This window comes from Apium graveolens, chromosome 4 (assembly GCF_009905375.1).
Source record: "Apium graveolens cultivar Ventura chromosome 4, ASM990537v1, whole genome shotgun sequence".
NCBI classification, from domain to species: domain Eukaryota; kingdom Viridiplantae; phylum Streptophyta; class Magnoliopsida; order Apiales; family Apiaceae; genus Apium; species Apium graveolens.
In genome coordinates, this window is record NC_133650.1 from 138,340,801 (window position 1) to 138,349,037 (window position 8,237).

Genomic DNA, 8,237 nt, shown 5'->3' on the forward strand with positions numbered 1-8,237 from the left:
TCCGGAAAAATGTGATGTTGAAAAATTTAAGCCTTGGATTAGATTTTTAAATGACCATTCGATTGTTAGCTCTGCTATTAAATCAAATGTGATTTTAAACGTCGATCTACTTAGACTGATTTGCACAACCTCTACTGTGGCCGATGATTCAAAATCTTTTTCATTCACCGTCGCAAACACACAGTATGTAGTTGATGAAACAGTCGTCAATCGTGCATTAAATTTTCCACTAGACAATTTCTGTAATTTACCCTCTGAAAATGATATCACAAATTTTTTCAATGCTATTCACTATCAGGGGGTGATCAATTTAACCAAACTTTCTAAATCAAATTTGGTGTCTGAATGGGATATTTTCTTCGATACACTTTCCAAAGTGTTTGCCAACTGCACAAAATCCAATTTTCATAACATCACTTCCACTCTGCAGTATATTGGTCTTGCGGTTGTTTTCAATCAAAGGATCAATTTTGGCAAACTACTTTTTCCCATTCTCTTGAGACGTCTAACTTCTGCTTTACGTGATCATTCTACAAATCGTAGGGTATCATGTTACTATGCTCGTTTTCTCATGCTTATAGCAGATCATCTACTCACACCTGAACACAAAGCCCTTTTTGCTAACTCTGCAGTAACTGAACCCCCTCCAGTTAGCAAAAAGATTTACACTCGCCAAGACACAACCTTCAAATTCATGCAAGTTCCAGTACTTGTATCTGCTTTCATGGCCAATTATATTCCCTTACCTATTTTCAATCTTCCCGGCCATGAACAGCAACCTCAACCTCCAGTGGTTCAAGCCACCCAGACTCTTCCATTACAGGTAGTAATTCCTCACTCTCACTCTCTTCCTACTTCTGTTGAAAGACCCCCAGTGGTTGATAGGGCTGACCATGAAGTTGTAGAACCACAGCTTCAATCCCAGGTCATAGAGCCAAACACAGAGTCACATTCTATCTCAACCTCTCCCCCACTGTCTAAAATGTTACCCAGGAGATTACTAGGAAGTAGTACATTGTTAAATATGAGTGAACCCTCAGCTCTGCCTCCTCCGAAGAAAAGAAGAACATATTCTGAGGCATCTAAAAGCCCATCCTTGTCCTCCCAACAGGACATGGACTTTGAAATGGCCAATGAACAGTTACTAGATTCATTCTCTCAACAGGATGAATCTATTGAAATTCGCCATAGGGCCATGGCATCTTGTACTGAGTCAAGCACAATTCCATTACTCATAATGGAACCATACACTTCCCCAGATCATACTCAGGACACACAGCGAGGAGTGCACGTAGAGTCGATTACAGTGCCTGCCATAGTTACGGCAGAAGAGCAGTCACATGCTTCAGAGGGAAAATCTGACTCTCCGCCATCTTTAATAGAGTCATTTTCTCCCCTCCCAGATCCAACACCTCTGGCTCCCTTATGGGATTCTCCACTCGCAGATTTATCTGGAGAAAGTGGAGGGCAACTCGGTCAATCTATCCCTGAAGCAATTCAGACATCTATTCCAAAAGATTTGATAGGTTTGACTGAGGATCGGGACTCGCGAATTCCCATTGCACCACCACTGACCTCTCTTGAAGAGGCTAGGGTGATTTTTAATGCAGGTACACAAGAACAGCAACTGGAAGACTCCTCACGAGCAATTATATTGAGAGAAACACATGCACGTGAGATGAGTGAACCAAACATGAGTGAAATTCAGGTGAGAGCACACACAGACACTGATACTGTAAACCTGTTAGCTCAGATTGCTGCCCTAAAGGAAGAACTTGCTAAAAGCCAAGCTGAAGCTCAAGCATTCAAAGCACAAGTGGTTGAACGGTCTTCTTCTTCCACCTCTGTCAACAATCAGCTTGCAATCATAAGGAATGACATCTCAGATCTAAAGACCACTGTAATACCAAAGCTCAATTCGATTCAGGACACTCCAACTTTATCAGCTGATGACATATCCAACTTCTGCTCTCTACACACAAGAATGACTTCTCTTGAAGACCTCGTTGAGATGAATCATTCACTGGACTCCTCAAGATTTCTAAAGATAGAGACGGGCATGGAACATCTCAATGAAGGGATGAAGCACCTATATTACATGATCAAGAATTCTCATTGCCCTAATGAAGAACAAAGAGCTTATTTTGAAGGACCGTCTGGTGGAGGATCAGGCTCTGGAGGTGATAGAGGTTCCAAAGGAAAGTCAGTAGAGGATCCCTCAACTAAGGGGGAGAAGAAAGGGAGCAGTGCCAAAGGGAAGGAAAAAGATACCTCTGCTGGAGATAAAGGAAAGGCTGATGATGTCTACTACAGTGGAGAACAGGATGACTTTGATATTTTTGACATTCCCACTGAACCAGTTCAGGAAGATAAAGATGGGTTATTTGAAGCTGAAGAGGAAAGTGATTTTGAAGATTGGGAAGAGGAAGATACAGTGGATCCTATGTTTGAGAAAGAATTTCAGAAAGAGCAGTCAGAAATGAAAAGAAAAGAAGCTGAACTCAAGAAGGTCTCTCAGATCATTGACATGAGGAAAGACATACAAAGAACAGAAACTCTTCAAAAGCAACGTCTTCATGACATTAAGGCTCAAGAAAGGAGAAGAGATGTCAGACTAAAGATTGGTGAAAAATGGGATGAAGCTAGGAGAGTACTCGATATGCCTCAGCTGAGCACTAACAATGATAGGCAGTTCTTACATCTTCTTGACAAGCTGGAAATCTCAAATCCTAACAATGACATGTACATGAATGCTATCAAGACTGAAGTCTCAAGGATCACAGCTGCTTTTGATAGATCCCTAAATGAGATGAGCATTTTTGTATATTGTCAGAGTGAAGGATCTTTCAAGGTGTCACTTCATCTATTTGAGAATCGTTCTTTGTCAGAGATCTGGGTTCTTTTAAACAAAGTCAAGAGAAGCTCAGAATTGAATGAAGTTCTTCGAGAAAGGCTTAAAGAGTTTGCCAGCAGGGCTAGTCCTCAAGTGGTCAACAATCCTCATCAAGTGAGATTCTTTAAGTCTGATTGTCTTCAAATCTGTCAGCTAGATGTACAATCTCTTAAAGACTACTCAGCTAAGCATCTGGTCTGGATGGAACATCATTTGAGAACTGCTGAATATTCATCCATGTTGAAGACTCAAGCTGCTGACTTGATTCAAGCTTATTGTGAAAAGAATGTTAAAAGGTACAATCAACTCAAGAATAAGCTGAAGTCAGTTGGAGTTCAACCAGTCAGACCATCAAGCTTCACTTCAGAAAAGGATCGTGTCTTTGACAAGGAATTGCTTCAAGATTTAGAAGAAGGTGAAGTCAGAAGAGAAGACAACTGAAGTCAATTAGCTCAAAACTCAATGTAATATGATTAGAGCTTTATGAATCAAGATAGACTAATGTAGTTATATGTTCAGGCTAGAGGAACATCTATCTTGTATTCACTTGTAAATTTCATTTGGAATCTGGAAAATGTTAAATATAATCCAGAACTTTTCTGCTATTTACTTTACATTACTGTTTATATCTTTTTCTTATTTGTTAGTTGAGTTATCCTCTAGGTATTTGTTGTTATTGTCTAACAAGCAAATAGGGGGAGATTGAAAGGCATATGTCATAGCCTACTCGTTTATTCGAGTATTTAACTCAACTCAAATAAGAATGTAATAAGTAAATAGTGGATCAATCATCAGAGAGATCTCACAAAGTAACATATGTCAAAGATCAAAGAAACATTGTTCATCTGCAGACTTGAAGATTCACTGGAAGAAGTTCAAGAATTTGATCATGCCTCAGTGATGTAAATCAAGATCGTGGATTTAATCAAGTGACAGAGATCTCGTCAAGGTATCAATTTATTACAAGGATTCAATCAGAATATCAAAGTCAAGACATGAAGAAACGTCACGGAAGTTAGTCACTCATGAACCAGACAGTACATCGAGTGTCAGCATTGAAGTGGCGGAATTGATTCATAAGTCTCAGTGACTTTCAGAAGATTGTCAGAAGAATGGATGCTGCTCAGCGTTAGTATTAATTCTCTATTAATTAATTAAGTCATATAATTTAATTAAGAAAATAAATTATATCTGCAAAGATTAATTTATTGATTAATTGAATTAAATTGATTAATTAATTTAGAATTAATATTAAGGATTTACAGAATTTTAATTAATTAAAATCTGTTTTAATTCTAAAAAGACAACTGATTGTACTAGTATGACAATCGGTATGACAATTGATAGTCATACCGAAAGTCATGCTAATTCAGTTGATTGTCTTGATAGAATTATTATTTAGATTAAAATCACTTATTAATTCAGTAAGACAATTTCATTTGTACTACTATGACAATCGGTATGACAATCAATAGTCATACCGAAAGTCTTGCTAGATCATTTTTAATTGTCTTGCTAGTTGTAAACATTGTCCTACCGAAAGTCTCACTAGCTTAAATGATTGTCATTCCAATTCATTTTTCGGCTGTGTTGTTTAAAAAGAAGCAGAAGACAAGTTCATTCATCATCAATCAAACAGATCACAATATACAAGAACAAAAAGAAAACGCAGCAGACAAATATTACATCTCATCTGTAACTTCAAGATTAATTTCTAGATTGTAAAGTTAAAGCCAATCAACTAGAAATACTTATCTTGTTCTTGTGTATCTATCTAGCGGATTAAAATCCCTAGAACTTAATCTCAAATCGCATTTAGCATTTGATCTTTTAATTACAAAAATAGAAAAAGTTCATGTCGAATTTATTCTAGATTTGTAATAATTGATTTGAGATTAATCCCTTGTAACCGATACCGTAGTTGTAACACCTTTCAAGTTTAATAAAAGTTTTATTTAACTTGAATTTTGTTTCACAATTTTATTCCGCATTTTATTCGACTAAACGGTATTGTTTGCATTCAACCCCCCCTTCTACAAACAAATTGGGACCTAACAACTTCCCTGCCTTTAGCATAGATATGAGGAGGGGAGTTTATGCCTAATTTTCCAATAGCAACATTGTAATCATAACCTATTCCAGATGTTTGATTAACAGCTTGCTTATTGTAAAACTCTTTGGACTTCGAACAAGAATTAAAGTAAGCTTTAACCTTAGCCTCAAGACCGGTGATCTTGTCTTTGAGAATAGTTTCGAGTTGTCTATAACAGTCAACTTTATTCTCTAGAAAAGATACTTGTTCTTTTAATTTATCTTGATTAATGTGCACAAGTCTTAATTCATTGACCTCTTTCTCAAGGTCTTTGATTTGTTGATTTAACATTTCATTATCACGACGAGCACAATCTAAGGAACCTCCTAGATGATAAACTAATTCAGCATCAGTAAATTTTACCTCTTTTCTTGACGATGAGGTGTTTGCATCACTAGCCATGAGAGCAAGATTCCCAACTTCTTCATCTTCACTGTCAGTATCATCCCAGCTTCTTGCCTTTGCCAGGTAAGCCCTTTCAGATTTACTCTTCTGATTAGAATCATAAGAGTTCTTCCTAACTTGTTTTGGCTTCCTGCATTCTGTGGAAAAGTGTCCCAACTCATTACAGTTGAAGCATCGAATGGTGATTCGATCAACCATCCCTGTTTTGTACCCACCACTGCTGGTGTTAGAGGATGAAGATCCACCTTTCGGGAACCTGTTGTAGTTGGACTTGTACTTGAACTTGGGATTCCTCTTGAATCTGACATTGGAGAATCTCTTGACAATCAGGGCCATTGACTCATCCTCCAATTGCTCCAGTTCTTCCAAGGAATAAAAATCATCTCCTGATTGATTTGTAGTAGGAGGATCAAATTCTGCTACTATCACATTTTCTTCAACCTTGGAAGACTGTACCATTCTTTCTGACTGTTGGGATTATTGTTGATATTGTGGTTGTTGTTTTTGTTCATCAGCTACTAGAGCAGTAGATGTGCTGACCACTCTTCCTTTCCCGTAAACTTCCTTCTGCTGAATCTGCTCCAACTCATAAGTCTTTAACACACCATAGAGCCTTTCCAAAGAAATCTCACTCAGATCTCTTGCTTCTCTTATGGCAGTGATTCTATGTTCGAGATGAGTTGGCAGTGTTAAAAGGAACTTTTTGTTGACCTGCCTGATGGAATAGTATTTACCATTAATGTTCAGGTTGTTGATCAATGCATTCTACCTTTCAAACACTTCAGTGATTTCTTCTCCTGGATTGGATTTAAAGTATTCATACTCAGAGGTTAGGATTTCTAATTTGTTCTCCGTAACTTCCTCTGTGCCTTCATTAATAACCTCAATAGTTTCCCAGATGTGTTTGGAATCTTTACAGTTCATCACATGTCTATTCATCAAATGATCAAGGGAATCTACTAAAATTAATTGAAGGCTAGCATCCAGGGAGGCTTCTTCTTTTTCAGCAGGAGAAAAATCCTCAGGATCTTTCACATAAGTTCTTGCTTTGGTAATCACCACATCATTTTCTATTACCTCTGGTTCAATAACCATCGGAATTTTAGGACCCTTCTTTAACACTTCCAGATATTTGGAATTTGCAACTTGTAAAAACAATAGCATCTTCTTCTTCCACATAACATAATTTTCTTTATCGAATAGTGGAATTTTAACGGTTCCAACTTTTTGTGTAGTCATTATGAATTTTTGAGTAAATAAAAATTCAAGGAGTGAAAGAATCACAAAAGTCTAGGATCTTGATTTTTTCGTTAATCAGAAGACTCTGATACCAATTGTTAGGTCTCAATATGTTTGTAGAAGGGGGGTTGAATACAAACAATACCGTTTAATCGAATAAAATGCGGAATAAAAAAGTGAAACAAAATTCAAGTTATATAAAATTATTATTAAACTTGAAAGGTGTTACAACAATGCTATCGTTTACAAGGGATAAATCTCAAATCAATTATCACAAATCTAGAATAAATTTGACATGAACTTTTTCTACTTTTACAATAAAAAGATCAAATGCTAAACGCGATTTGAGATTAAGTTCTAGGGATTTCGATCCGCTAGATAGTTACACAAGAACAAGAAAGGTATTTCTAGTGGATTGGATTTAACAATAAATACTAGAAATAAATGATCTGTGAATTTGCAATAAGTTCTCTGCAGGTTTCTTTTGTTCTGTGTTCTTCTTAATTTGACATTCAATGCACTTTTTGAAAAATGATCCGCTTCTGTTGGTTTTGTAAACAAACCACTTCAATTGAATCAGTAAGACTTTTGGCAAGACAATCCATTTGGCTCAGCATGACAATCCTTTTAACTGGTAAGACTTTCGGTAGGACTATCAATTGAACTGATATGACTTTCGGTATGACTATTGATTGTCATACCGATTGTCTTGCTAGTACAAAAGATAGTCTTGCTGGATTAAAACAGATTTTAATCAAATAATAATTCTGAATTAATTAATCAATTAATTCAATTAATCAATAAATTAATCTTAGCAAATTTAATTTATTTTCTTAATTAAATTATATGACTTAATTAATTAATAGAGAATTAATACCAATCTTGAGCAGCAACCATTCTTCTGAAAATCACTGTCAATTACGAATCAATTCCATCACTTCAATGTTGACACTCGATGTACTGTCTGGTTTATGAGTGACTAACTTCTGTGACGTTTCTTCATGCCTTGACTTTGATACTCTTGATTTTCTTCAGACTAAATCCTTGTAATTAATTGATACCCTAACGAGATCTCTGTCACTTGATTAAATCCACAATCTTGATTTATATCACTGAGGCTTGATCAATTTCTTGAGCTTCTTCAATGAATTAAGTCCTCAAGACTGTAGATGAACAATGTTACTTAATCCTTTGACATATGTTACTTTGAGAGATCTCTGTGACGATAGAACCACTATTTACTTGTTACATTCTTATTTGAGTTGAGTTAAATCCTCGAATAAACAAATAGGCTATGACATATGCCTTTCACTATTTATATAACACGTGAACACATAATTCATGTAACACATACGTCAAATCATGAAAAGGTAGGACCCGAAACTTCTAGAACTGAAATCGGGTCAAAAATAGTATTTATCAAACAATAACCGACTCAGAATGACTCGTAAAATGAAAAATATTTTAATACAAAAGAATTTTAGGTCTTGAAAGTATTTTTATTGAAAGCGGAATATTATTCTGAGTCTAGAGGCATTCGTTTCGTATTAAACGGACGAACGGGGTATTTATTACACATTTTTTAATATTTTTCAGAATTAAAATGGG